At 38.7% G+C, this 14,493-nt stretch overlaps 1 protein-coding gene and 1 long non-coding RNA gene across 5 annotated transcripts in view; one reads left to right on the top strand and one right to left on the bottom strand.

Moving 5' to 3' along the window:
- LOC311440068 overlaps nt 1–14,493 on the bottom strand; it is a 599,898-nt gene that overhangs the window by 10,314 nt on the left and 575,091 nt on the right. The window contains exon 27 of one of the 2 annotated variants that reach the window (XR_014695192.1): nt 9,517–10,998. The exons of the other annotated variant lie outside the window; for it this stretch is intronic. This is a non-coding gene — a long non-coding RNA (uncharacterized lncRNA). Of the gene's footprint in view, nt 1–9,516; nt 10,999–14,493 lie in introns of those variants that run through there. 2 annotated transcript variants of the gene reach the window in all.
- The window catches only part of CTNNA3 (catenin alpha 3), a 468,549-nt gene that overhangs the window by 429,841 nt on the left and 24,215 nt on the right, over nt 1–14,493 (top strand). The window lies entirely within an intron of this gene.

Raw genomic sequence — 14,493 nt, 5'->3', positions numbered from 1 at the left:
AGCACTCTTGCAGAGATACTTTCAAATCATGCAAATGTGCAGATTTTCATTATTCAATAAAGGTGGTGCCAGGTAGAAAGGACTTGAATTTTCAAAATGTTTTCCATGGTTTCTTTATCAGACTGTAAAATGTCTTACATGGAGTAAGCCACATTTTCCCATGTGTGCACCGAAAAAGCAGGTTTTATGGGGGTACCCAGCCATATCCAAATCAGCTAGAGCTTCTCCAAACTGTGTGCCTGGATGTGGTTGTTTTGTATATCAGAGATTTATAGGGCAGGTAGACGAAGCATGGTTAAAACACTGAATATATGACCTAAGTCCTTCTTAACAATTGTTTTACTGTTATTTTCCTCTCTTCCCTGAACTGAGTTATAGACCAGTTGTTTGACTTAATAAAGCACTTCATAAAGCACTTAATAAAGTCACCCTCATCACTATGCAGATGAAACCTTGCTTACTTCACGGAGACACAGCCTTCATCTTCATAAAACCCGTTCATCTATAGTCTTTCTTCCTCCCCCTCTGCACCATACCAAATGTGTGCTTTCTTCTGAATGATCAGTCCACAAGACAGGGCTTCATCTGAACCCCTCCTTTCTTTATGGCCAAGAGTCAAGCTAGGACAGGGTCAGCATTCAGTAAAACAAAATTGTTTCAAGAAGTTGCAGAGCTACACCCATTCTTACTGTAATTTCTGTGTATTTCATTTTATTTTTCCTTGTAGTTTATTTTCATTTTTTTGAATATGCATACTAAAGAGAAAAACTGTTCAGAAATGCTTACCTTGGGAGCATGCTGAACAGCAGAAACAGTACTCAACTGCTGTGTTTTCTGCTAAAAATAGAACTGGAGTCTGTTCCAAAGATTTTCAATTAAACCAGGACCTTTTTGGGTTCACACAGCCTAGCAATAATTTCAGCACTTCTTTCTTCAACAGCATATACCATTTTTAACCACATTTTTTATTCACTGACTTTGGAGGTTGCTGTTTTGGTACTCCTGTGGATTAGATTTCTTTCTCCTTAAAATGTTGCTGATAGTGGCATTCATTCTTACAGTATACCTCAATCCTGATGTAGTACAACTGTTCATGAAGGTCAGTGGGCAGTTTGGCTTCTCTGTCCCACTATATTCTTGACACCTTTGAGGCATAACACTGTGGGGCAGAGGGAGACGTGCCCATACCACAAACTCCTGACTGCCTGACATCAGCTGAGAGCAGGTTTTAGCTTTCTTGTTATAAAGTTGGCATTTCCCTTGTCATGCCCTCAGTTCTGTGTGGACATACCATCTGGTTTGTTTGAAAGAAAGTCGGATGGGAAATGATGGACAAAGCTTGCATTTGGATGGAATGGCTTTGTAGTGCTTGCCTTTCTGAAAGGCAGATGGCCAGCAGTTGGCATTGTTCAGTGAGGCGGTGTTCTGAGCAATGCAGCAGATACTTGACTGCTTAGAGGCTGGTATCTGGGGACATGGAGGTGTGTGACCTTAATATGAGTAAATATCGTGACAGGTATTTTGGAATGTCCAGGTCATACACATGGAGTCGTACTTCACCATATGCCCAACAGCAGTAAATTCTTTATTGAAAGATTGCACCTAGCTGTTAACCTGGGCCTGTAGAGAATGGTAAAGGTGGAAAAGTCTGCATCAAATGTCTGCATTATAGATTGCATATGTATGATCTTCTTGCAGTATATTTTTGCATACTTATATCTGTCATGAACTGTTAAGATCATCTGAGAGTTTTGTCCTTAATGTCAGCAAGTAGTAGATCAAATGCATCCAGTAGTTCTGTGTCATCTGTGATGGCAGAGGAAAGTGGTGACACTGTGTGGTATAACCTGCACGGGTGAGAATTAACAGAGTCTCAAAGCTTAGCAGGGTATCTTCAATCCACAGTAAGCTTATTGAAAAGCTGTTGTTTAAATACACTTGCTCCAGTAATACTTATTTCATTATGATTGAGATAATCCCTGTGTCTGCACCTCATTTATTCCCCTAAAAGAAGTAGCTGGTATTGTCATTGAGGTCGTTGTTAGGTTTATGGGAAGTCTATGTGTATTCAGCATACGAAGGAGCAAAATAAATAAAACAACAAAAGCTCTAAAAAAACAGTGAAAATGGGATCCTTACACAATTTCTTGAGTGTCACGATTCAGATAGCACAAACATAGCTATTTAAAATTCTTGGTGATCATTTGGGGAAGGAGAAATTAACTTCCATGAGATGGAGAAATAGAAGAAAAGCTTATGTCAAAGTTGGCTGTGAAGAACAGCGGTGTATAAAGTCTGACCGATATAGAGCATAGCTACCCATTTTTAACAATTTGCTCTATATTGATTTTTCCTTTCTATAAACATCACTGGCAGTGGAATAGATTGAACAATGAAAGTATATCAAAAGGAAGTGTAGTCACATTACAGAGCAATGAAATAGCACTTAGAAGTTACTGCCTGCCCCAGGAGGATGCGCTTTGCACAGGGCAGTTGGATGGTGGATCAGTAATCATCGCATTAGGGGCAAGAAGGAGTTGTATCCCATGCTAAGACGGATAAACATTTTAAATAGTTTAAATAGTTTAAAAACTTGGGCGTGATAAGTAGCAACCATTTGAAAGGGAGCTACTTTAGGCTTTGGTGCACTCAGAGCCTTGAAGTATTAAAGAAGGGTGTGTGTCTGGTTGTTCTTAATGCAAGGGATAAAGATGAAAGGAGGTCGGTTACCCACTTGGAACTCTTTAAGGGAACTGAACACATTCTCATCTTCACATTGCCTATAGTAAACCTTTGTACAGCTGGATTTCAATGCTTTTCTGTTTATCTTTTGTAGGTGGGAAGAAAATTATCTTTACATAGTAAAAGTCATTGAATTTTTATTTAAAGCTTTGTGCAAGGATACAAACATTGTGTCCCTCTTCCTACCTGGGTGACAAGTAGTAGGGCTTAAATACTTGTTTCTGAGTTTTTCCAGTTGGGTGTTGGGATGCAGGGAGTCAGGGGAAGAAGGGGCTTTGAGCACACTTTCATAGGTACTTTAACCCTTGAAATATATGATATTCTGGGATACTTGCAGGTAGTGTGCTTCTGATTAGTGTTGTGTCAGAGAAACAGGAAGCAGAGGAATCTATTGTTTGATTTTCTCCATTCGGGACAGCTTCCCACATCCACCCTTATGGCTATCACTTGTTCTCTCGCTATCCTGAGACTAGTCTGTCTGTCTTTACCTAGAGCTGAAGGAAAGCTGTATAAACTAGTACCAAAATTAAGGAAATTCTTGGCCTTTCACACCAATGCCTTTTGTTTATATTTTTCATTAAGTACTGGTTTATTTTCAGAGTTGTTTCCATTGGTTTGAATGCCAACTGGTTTTAAAGCCAGAAGAGGTTTGAAGCGTCTTCTATATGTATGGTCCTGTGGTAATTGCTAACATACTGTACTGCTCTGCTCAAAATAACACTTTTTTCTTTTGGCTAAACAGTTACAAATAGACCATAGCTCCCAGTTAATTATACTGGAATATGTAAGATTCCATTTCTCTCTTTTGAATCTCTTAATTAATGCTGTCTGGCCTCTGTTTATACTGCTTTTCAAGTGGGACAGTTAGAGGTATCAGATCAGGATAAAATTAATATTCTAAAAGGGATTTACCTACAAGATTTCTCAGTGCATATATAGGAAGGCACGAACTGCAGGCACTGCATGGTGGGCATTTGTTACTAGCAACTGTTAGAGCTTGGTGCTGTGGTACACCAAGGGCTGCTGCTCTTGGGTGACGAACACAGGATATGGCAGGAAAAAGTTGCTGCCAGAGAAGTTACTGCTCTTGGAAGGTGTATTACAATTGTTCACTCTGTTCATTTCCTTTAATTTTCCTTCTGTGTCTAAAATGTTTGTATTTCTAAATATATTGTGGCTATAAATGGTGGTCCTAGCCAGATTGATTACTGCAGCTCAGCTCTGCCAGTGTTCTGTTTGCCATGTGTGTTTCTTTTACAGCTTTTCTTTACACAAGTCATAATTTTTCTTCTGGGACTTGCAGTTCAATCTGGATTAATGAGAGTCACTGAGTTACTTGGAGAATCTTGTCTTTCTTTTCTTACTCATACCTTTTTAAACTGTGAGATTTGTTTATGTTTTCTCTCAAGGGACACTTTCAGCATAGATCACCAAATTCTTTCTGAGAGCAGTTCTTCTCTGCAATACAGCAGAATCTGAGTCCCCATGATAATCATAAAGCTTTTTCAGTGGATCTCAGGTGAAGTGTAAGTTGTGCTTGAAGAACAGACAGTTGTTGGGAATAGGAATGCAAATGACTTCCTTGCTCTCACACATTCCCAAGTTAGAGCCACTCAGATAACGTCTCACATTAGCTTCTGAGGGATAGACAAAGCAAGCAGTGAGAGGAAGGAAGAATTATTGTGGAAATACTCTAAAGGGAAGTCCCTACTGAGTGGCCATTCTTCTCCTTTACATCTTCGCTGCAGTGTGGAGCCTACATTTTGTGTTTCCCTTTCAGTTAGATTGTGTGGTGTTTCATCACTAGTACTTTAAAAAATTCAACAGACTTGTCTTCCTAACCAAATCTAGGACAAGCCGTGCTAAAAAGCTATATAGACACATAATTCTGCTCATACAGTCTGATGACCATTATAAATTTAAAGAGAAATACGTAAGTATGTTTAATGGTTTGCTTAACTGTGATAAAGGCAGCTTTTCTCATCAATACAGCAGACTTATTAATATGGAAAGAATTATCATGGCCTGGGATACAGCACAAGCTGCATGTGGATTCCCATCCTCGGGATTCCATCAGGATTTCTGTGAACAAGCGCTCTGTGCTGCAACTTGTTTCAGAATTTCTGAATTCCAGAAGTTCTCTTCAAATGTAATTCCTGTTGAGTGACAAAACAACTTACAGCTATAGTGCTAGGGCTTAGAATAAAGTATAGTTTAAAAAAATGAATGAAAAAAAACAGGTTAAGAATTTGTCATTTTTACTCAGGTCTATTATCTTACTCTTTTTTGTATGTTGTATTCAACTGAAACACTCCCAGAAGGTAGTTCTCCTGTTCTGTCCTAGGAAATTTTAATTACTGTGACACAATTTAAAAGTCTGTTACACCACAGAGCCTGTGCAGAGCAGCTTTTCCAGTGCTCTTATCTTGACATAGGGAAGTGACAGTGACGGTTGCCAATGGCAAGTAAGTAAGTGTCCTGTTGAATTGTGTTGAATATATTTTTTTTGTAGGAACTGTGTCCATTCAGAGAAGAAAATTCCTTTGCCTTTTTGGTTGTTAAGAAAACCTTTGGAGTATATAATTACTGTAACCAGGAATGACCTGTCTTAACAGAGGTTGCACAGGGCAGTTCACAACAGTAAGGAATGACCTATTTAAGACCCAAATTCTGGCTCTAGTTCAGTCTCTGCAGCTAAACAGTTTAGCAGGTGAGTACTTCCATTGCCTCAGGGAAGGAAATCCCTTCCTCACAGCATTCTGCAAGAGGGCTTCTGCAACAGGAATGATGAATGCTCTCTATTGCCCATCTATTGTGAATTCCTTAAGATGAAAAGAAACACAAAATAAGCTAAACAGCTTTGTGCAAAACTATCAGCATACAACTGTCTGCCAGAGGGCGTGCATTCTAGCAGACAGTACCAGCGTTAATAATTTTTCTGTGTCCATCTCTCAGTCTGCCACTTACCTCTCACTTCCATGTGGCTGCAAGAGAGCTTTCTTACTGATGTCTGATGAGTAGAATAGGGATTAAGACCTTCTGTGTTTTAACTGCTGTCTTCTTGGGCTCAAACAGCCAATGCTGACAACTCATACTTTTGTTAGAAATCTTTTGTTGCATATTACTTCATATCTTGACACCTGAGTTACGTTACTGTAAGTGAAATTCATCACCAGCATGTTCCACGGCTATTGAGCAAATCCTGGAAATGTGACTCCTGAACGCATAGATACAAAGCAGATACAAAGAACTTGAGATTTATTATTTAAAATAACCCGGTATTTATTCCAGTTTAGTGATATTTTGGATCCTACCTCATGACATTTGAATGCTTAAGGCTGACAGCACAAACATTTCACTCACACTCTCTCTGTGTTACACTGTTTACATAAGTAGTTCTGAGTGACAAGGAGAGCCTATCAAGAAAGTGGGAGATTTTGGGGAATGGGAACATAGTGAGCATGTCTCTTCAGTGCTGTGGGGCCATTCATAATTCTGGGAGTCAACAGTACAAATGAGAATGTGTTTGCTTACATCTCCTTACAAGCATGAAAAGTGCAACTATCAAATTGCTGCAAGAAAAGTACAAAGAAAAAATACAGTCTGCTTCCAAAATTGTTTTTTATCCCCATTATGCAAAGTATTTATTTATTCTGAAAATCCGAGATTAGTTTGCTCTTTGCATAGCATTTTCAAGGCAGGTACTTTTTTGTGGGAGTCAAGTACAGTACTCAGGTTGCAGGTATCAAGGAATAAAAATTGTGGATGTGCTAGTGCACAAGAAGCTAATATTTAGGATTAAATATTATCTTCCTGAGCATAACTGAGAGAGTGGACCTGAGTCACCAAACTTACCGCAGAAAGTATTTTTTCAAGGGATCGCTCTCGTATCAAAACACATTTCCATCAATTTTAGATGATTTTCATATTAGACATCACGTTAAAAGAAGTTTCTTCAGGTCTACCATACAGCATACATAAACATGTATAAAGTCACCTTATAGGAGTTGCTGTGATAGAACTTTGTAGTGATTTCTGAAACAAAACTGCAAAATAATGCTGCTTTTCTGAAGCCATGGAAATGGAAAAAAAATAATTATTGGGAAATATTTTGATAACTGGTTCACCATATAATCAAAAACTTGTGCACTATTTAGAAGATGAATTACTGAGCCATTATCAATCTAGCAATATGATTAGATATCCATATTAATAAACATCTGTCACTGTGGCACAGCAGATGTGCTAGGTGCATATACAACACAAAATGTAAATTTTGATGAGTACTTTCTTATTTTTTTACTGCAAAATACGTTACTGACATTAGATACCTTGCCATTTGTTTGATTTTGCAACAGTGAACGTGGTACTAAAAAAAAACCAACAAAACACATTTGTGAGAACAGTATTCATGTAAATCCTAGGATGTGATTTTCCTAATTGAATGGACTAATGTTGAAAGGTGAATTTTATTTTCTTCAATTGTCATCTAATAGACTTAACATTACAGGTTTATTATGTGACATTTTGGTACTGGTCATCTTGCTTTTGCTACCTTTCCAGGCTCAGTATCATCTTCAATTCAAACTGCTGTTGATTTTATAATGCACAGTATGTAGGGTGTACAACTTCGTGTCTGTCTTTAAATGTCAGATGTTGGAATCAGGCAAAATTTGCCATTGTGTTCTGAAGAGCAAAGTTATGAAGTTGACAGATAGATTTGTAAGATGTAGTAGTTTACTACCATAAAAGTGACTTAGTAAGTCCAAAAATTTCTTTAAGTGCAATGTTTTTTGTACTTAACTTCATTCAACTTAAAATCCGTTTATCATATTTTCAAAACTTGTGATTATTACGCATGTTTTCTTTGCAAAACAGTAGCTCAGCAAAGGACCATGTGACAGAATTTTTATATACCATTAGGCAAATACATCTTCATCAACAAAAATGCTAGCTAACCCATTTGAGTTTTTGAGTCAGCTTTTGGTATTAATGTATATTTTCCTGTGGATTTTTCAGAACACTGGTTCCTTTGCTATGATGTACTGGTAGTTATAATTGTATCCCCTGAGAGGTCTTGGTCTTTTTATTTTTCTACTAGCTTTGAAAGCTATTAGTGATAGCTTGTGGGCAGAAGTGCTAAGAAGTACAATTACTAATAGCACATGTTAACACTAAAAGTGGAATAGCAGAAGTAAATGCTTAAAATGGCATGACTGGTGATTAGCAAGATGATATTATAGGTAGTAAAAGGCATTCTGAAAGATGGATTTTGGAATCAACATTTCTGTGGAACAATAAAGCCTTCAATATAGAGCATTAAGGTAGGAAGTATTGGTAAGAAGGAGTTGAAATGACTGTACTGTGAATCAACTTAAAGATTTTGAAGAAGGTTAGAGGGAAGGTGAAAGAGCTTTGTGAAGGCTAGCACTGTAGAGTAAAATAATGCCAAAAGTTAGACCCGTTCGTAGCCTTTCTAGCCCATGATATTACTTCTATTAGTTTTGCCAGTTCTCAGTTTTCTTGTGCATCTAGCAACATGAGTTTGTTGTCGTTGTTTTTTTTTTTTTTTTTTTTTTTTTTCCTGAATTATCTACAGACCTGTGAGTAGATGAGTCTTAACATCCAAAGAGATTTTTTTTTTTCCAGCCTTCATCTCTCCCCTTTGCGCTTCTTGTGGAGGTGCCCAACATGGCTACAGTCATGGTACTGAGCAGGAGCACATGGAGGGATGCTGCAGAGAATGGCCTGGCAAAGCATGGCCACTCACCATAGCCATCCATAAAAAAAGGGTCAGAATTAAAATGGTAAGGTTGTTGTTAAAGCTCTTAGCCTAATTTTTTTAGAAGCACTCTCAACAACTGTGTTCACACACACAGACTGCACAGTGGAACATGACTTTCTTGTTCTATCTTTACATAGTTTCTTATGTACCCTCAGCAGGAAACATGTACGTTCTGAGTCTCATGGTGTTGTAAAGGTGACTCAGTTGTTGCCATCATCCACTGAAGAGTTACCTTTGCCAAATACCTGGAAGCTCTAAGATGGGATTCTGTATGTAAACAGCCATTCATTATTATGTGTGTGGTATATACAAGGATCATCTGTTGTGTGTAGTCAGTCCTTATATCAGGATAGCTGCATGCAGCGAGTCAACAGAGCACCTGGACAATTAATAGGTGTAGAAAAATGCTGACTGTTGCTAAGTGAGGTGGCTGCAGGATAATAGTGTTTTGCCTGCTAGAATACATAGAATTGCATGGAAAACATTATACAGACTTCATTGCTTGTCCTGGTCCCTGTTTCGTAGCTGGAGGTTATGACAGATTGGAACTACCATCATTTAACACCCGCATAAAATTCCTATGTTTGATCCACTGAACATAGGATATTTACATGGAAGTCAGATGGTAGATAGTGGAGAAAAATCCAACATTTCATAGAATTATATCCTGTGTTGATTTGGGAGATGCAATGTAAGCGAGAAAGTTGAAGATGGGTAGGGGAGAGGTGAGATGTATTCCCACTCTTTGCCGTTTGTCTGGCTAGTACCCAAAACCTAAGTACCAGGTAGTCTCCATGTAGAGGTAGTTACTCAAGAAGGTATCTGAACGTCTTATCACAGAGTATATGTGGTGTTCAATGATGTGAATAAAGACATGGTAAAGCAAATTCAAGTCATTAATCCACCTTCCTTTGCTCTTTCCACTGTCATCTGTGTAGTGGGATTGAGGTCAACTGAATTAGAAAAAAAAACACAGATCAAGTGTAAGCTCAAGAATGACATATTTATTCGCCACATAGTTTATATAAATGCATAATTACAGCTATTTGGGTGCATAGTTACAGGTGGCACTGTTAGCCTATAATACTGACTCTGAAGTCTCATTCTGAGACCATATTTCATGATAGGTCTTTAATATAAATTGTAAAAAGGAGCTCTTTGAACTTAGGCTTTGTTTTTTTCAGCGTTTATTTTTGTTGGATAATGAATTTACTATCGCTTTTTCATGCTTTTATGTTTGCAAATCTAAAAACCCATGAGGAGAGAATTCTTTACAGTCGCTATTACTTCTTTTGATACTATATATATATTTTTTTTATCCTGGAAAACACAAATTCTGTACCATATATTTTACTACTGTGTGGGGGGATGCAATTAAAGGCTTCTCCATAACACGATGGCCAGAGCTTAGTTGGAACCTTCAGCCTTCAGCCTGGCCCTTCTCAGTGCATTTAGTTATGTATCCATCAGAGTTCCTACTGACTTTCTTGTAGTAGTTTGCATTTTTAATCACAAAGAAAAAGATGAGAAAAGGGCTGTTTTGTATTTGAGAGCATAACTCAACGGCAAAAAAAGAAAAAAAGAAAAAAAAAAAAAAAAGATTAATTATGTATTAGGTTATTTTCTACATTCCAAAATGGTTGTACCTGCTTGAGGCCACAGGGGGAAATACTTTTTTCTCATTCATATGTGGCATGCACTTTGTAAACTAAACACATAGGGTATCCTACCGTGCACTTTATCCCCTTACCTTGTTCAAGAAATATGAAAGAGCCTTAAAATGTTACGAAAACAAGACCATTTGACGAATTACAGAACATCGTACTAAATTTGTTCAAGTGCCTGGGTGGTCCATGAACTCCCCATGTAGTCACATGCATCCAGGAGAAGATGGCTTTGGAACAAGGGAGTGACTCCAAACACGGAGATGGCTGAACTCCATTAAGGGTGCAGTCCAGTGGTGCAGGAGCTCTCCAGGGATAAGTTCCAGAGTGTCCTTAAAGACTCCCCTAGGCAGCTTCTGCTGTGTTGATAAGCAGTTGTGTTGGAGAATCTGGCTTGTCCAGAGTCCCCTGGCAGTCCCTGCTGCACAGCTGATGAAACTGTACACAGAAGAGAGCTGTAAACAGCCAACAGGAACTGATCCTGCAGATGTAGTAATGGTGACTTAGGCTAGTCCTTCGTACCACCTAGCTAGAGAGGATGCATGTGGTTTGGTTACTTAATAGCAGTGGGTTATGGGCTGAAGTGATCATGCAGGCCAACCACAGGCCAACCAAATGATAAAAATCAAGCAGAAGAGTGGTTGGAAATTCTCTCACAATCCAGCTGATGATGCTGTTGTGAGGACACTTGCGGTAGAGTCCAGACAGACAACAACTGTCTTGGTTTAGAAGTCTGATTGCCACAAGAGGAGTAGCCTGTGGCAAGTTCCCAGTAACTCAAGTTTCTTTCACCACTCTGGCCGTGAGCTGTAAAATCAAAAGGTATGGTCTGCAATTATGTTTATGTTTTTAATTGCACAATTAAGAGAAATGCACTGAAGCACAGTGGTCATAAAATACTAAATTAGAATTTACTGTTTGACTTTTAACCTATTGGGATTCACTGAGTTTTACTGCGGTAACAGGTCTTGCTACAAAGTACATTTTGTGAAACAATAAGGAAATAGTCTGGAAAAAAAGGTTAAGAAAAAACGGGCTTATGTTAAAAAGTAATAAATTTGAAACAATTCATTTGCTTTTCTCTCACTGGAGAACTGTAAAGATACACTTCAAAGAATAAAGGCAACATGTATTTCCTTTTTAAAGGTTACAGCATAGCAAGAGGATTTTAAAAGACAGTATTGACTTCTTTAAGTGGCATTGTTATATGTTTGCACTACAATGCCTACATACATATTTTCTTTCATTATTAACCCTTAAATGGCTTTTTTCCTACTTCTGCGCTGCTAACACGTGCTTTTTCTTGACCCTGGTGTAATTCCTTGTTATAGTTTACGCCAGCCGGCAGCTAAGCACCACGCAGCCGTTCACTCACCCTCCCCCCTCCCTCTCTGGGATGGGGGGAGAGAATTAGAAAGAAATGAAAACCTGTGGGTTGAGACAAAGACAGTTTATTAGGATGGGAAAGAAATGAAAATAATAGTAATAATAATAGTAGTACTACTATTAATAAAGTGTACAAACAAGCGATGCACAATACAATTGCTCACCACCTGATGCCCTGAGCAGCCAGCCCCCCCACGTTAATTGTTCAGCATGCTGTTGGATGGGCTGGAATACCCCTTTGGCCAGTCTGTGTCAGCTCTCTTGGGTCTGTCCCCTCTCAGCTCCTGCTGCACCCCGAGTCTGCCCACTTGCAGGACAGTGTGAGAAGCTGAAAAGTCCTTGGCTTAGTGTAAGCACTGCTCTGCTACAATTAAAACATCAGCGTGTTATCAACATTATTCTCATCCTAAATCCCAAACACAGCACCATACCAGCCACTAGGAGGAAAATTAACGCTATCCTAGCTGAAACCAGGACATTCCTTTTGAAAATTCAACACATGGTTCACGGGAGTAGGAAGCAGATGGGCCACTCTGCAGAGGAGGTCCTTAGAGAGAGCACTGACTGTCTGAGTCAGCTGTAACTCACTTCTGTGCTTTCAGACACTGCAGGACTGTGGCTACAGGGCTCTTAGGGTTGAAACATGTTCCTCATAGCCAAACACCTCTGTGTTTGCTCTTTGAGCTCTCACGGGATACAACCCTAAGCACTACTTTGCAGACAGGCTCTCAGGTACTTACTGAAGTTTCATGGGCAATGTGGCCCTTTTGTAAAGTTTTAAAATGCCCTTTTTCATTGCCGACATTATTTGCACAACCTAGGTCAGACTGTGAGGAAACTGCATTTATTAAAATACATGCTGTCATTTTTTTTTCATGTTGTTTCTTCATACAAACCAATTAGTTTCCATAATGGCTTAGATTTTAAAAATAACTAAAGCATACAACCATCCAACATGTTGGTTTCTTAAACTTTATATATGTTAAAGTCTGTGGATAACTTGTTTGTGCCATGGGAAATAGGAGAGGGGAGAGTAATGAAACAAATAACCAACTTCTCATGTAATCAGCAACACAGTAATGGTACACATGTAACAAGCGATTAAAAATGACAGACATCCAAGTTAAAGCCCCTGACTATTAAGATCTGCTGACTTTCTTAGAAACTGAAAATCAAAGTGTCCTTTGAAAAACTGGATTTGAAAACAGATTTGGAGAAACATCCAAGCAATAATGAGAACAAGAAAGAGGTGAGAAACTGATGCTTGCTTAAGATTCCAGAACTAACTTGCTCCTGGTGTTGTGATACTCTCTTACATTGTACTGATAATATTTCTGTATGGATTTGGACTTAGAGATTTAAGGATGAAGGGGAAGACTGTGTGTACACTTGTTATTATGGAAGGAATTTGCAATTCTTAGATTTCATCTCTACAGATTGTATGTAAACATACACTTCTCAGGTTATTGCACAAGTTAACTAGTGTATATACATGCCCATCAGACATTTCCCTTTGATGTGCTGCCTTCCACATTCTGTTGTTGCTGTGATTAGTTTTGTCACGCTTCTGATTTAGGAACTTGTAGTGAAGCTTTAGGCTGCTTTTTCCGCTTCAGCCTCCTGAGCTACACTCCTGACATACTTACTTTCTTTTCTCTTCCCTCTTGTTCCGCCTTGTGGTCTCATCTCTTCCACAGTACTTTTAAGATGGAGTTTCACATTAAAAGGCATCTTTTACAGGTAACTTAATGCTCAGTAACTATTCGAGTAATATCAGCATTTCTTCCCTTTTATCTATGCAGCAGTCTACCGTACACAGGGCCACATTTTGAGGCAAAAAATGCTTTGTTTTTAAGCCATGTGCTTTTTAAGATGGGAGACCAGGAACTGTGCTTCCAGTGACAGTTACTTCACAATAATGTCACGTCCACCTTTGACCCTGCAGCCAAGTTTCAATGTCTGGACTACATTTATACAGCTGACAAAGTAAGATACATGAGCTACAAACAAGAGCATTTTGTCCTTTTCTTGTTTAAATATTTGTATTCCTACTTCATTACTCAAAGCAGAGAGGAATAAAACACAACGGATCATTAAGAAAATGTCTAACCTGTGTTGTAATAGTATCAAACTTTTGTCACAACAGTTATGCAAATACAGGGGATTTGGTTTGTCATTATGCAGTCACACAGTATTTCTCAGGGTTAGAAATGGCCTGCCTCAGGAGAAGTGTGGGGAGGTCAGGAACAGGCACTTGACCACTTAAGTGCCTGTTCCTGACTAACGGCTTTGCAGGCTAATGGCCAGTCACAAGGCCACTTGAAAGCAGGTGAGGGAGAAGGGGGAGGTCTGTGCTCCACAGACCAGAATCCCTGTTGGATAAGCACGGCACCAAAGATCAACTACAGTAACCCCACAGAGCTTTCATGATGTTTTGTGAAATTTTTCAGAAGATGGTATTTTTGTCTTTTTTTTTAGCAATGAAAACAAGTCACCATGGTATTGGTGAAATACAGTCAATTTTAGACATTGCAATCAACATCGTATTTGGCAGAAGCTAAAGATCTTTGGAAAATAAAAATTCTGCTGCATTGTCTGCTAAATGCTGAGTAAATTTTTGATTGGTCTCAAATGGCAAAATACAAGAAACATGAGCAAAAAAAGATATGACTGGGTTTCTCTTAGAGTAAAACCTTCTAAATAACAGCTTTATTTTGTAAGGCTAGTGAAAGCAACACAGGCCTGGGGAGAGGGATGACCTTGGTAAGAAAATCACAATAGGAGATGCCCCAGAACAGAAAAAGAAACAAAGGGGCTGACATAAACTTGTATTGATAGGTAAATTGCTGCAAATCACAGTACTTTCCACTTCTTGTTCACATAACCCAGTGCTATAAACGATTTAACTACTCCTAT

This window comes from Aythya ferina, assembly GCF_964211825.1.
Source record: "Aythya ferina genome assembly, chromosome: 7".
In the NCBI taxonomy this organism is placed as follows: domain Eukaryota; kingdom Metazoa; phylum Chordata; class Aves; order Anseriformes; family Anatidae; genus Aythya; species Aythya ferina.
The sequence above is the reverse complement of the archived record's forward strand: the minus strand, read 5'-3'. Positions and strand labels throughout refer to the sequence as shown.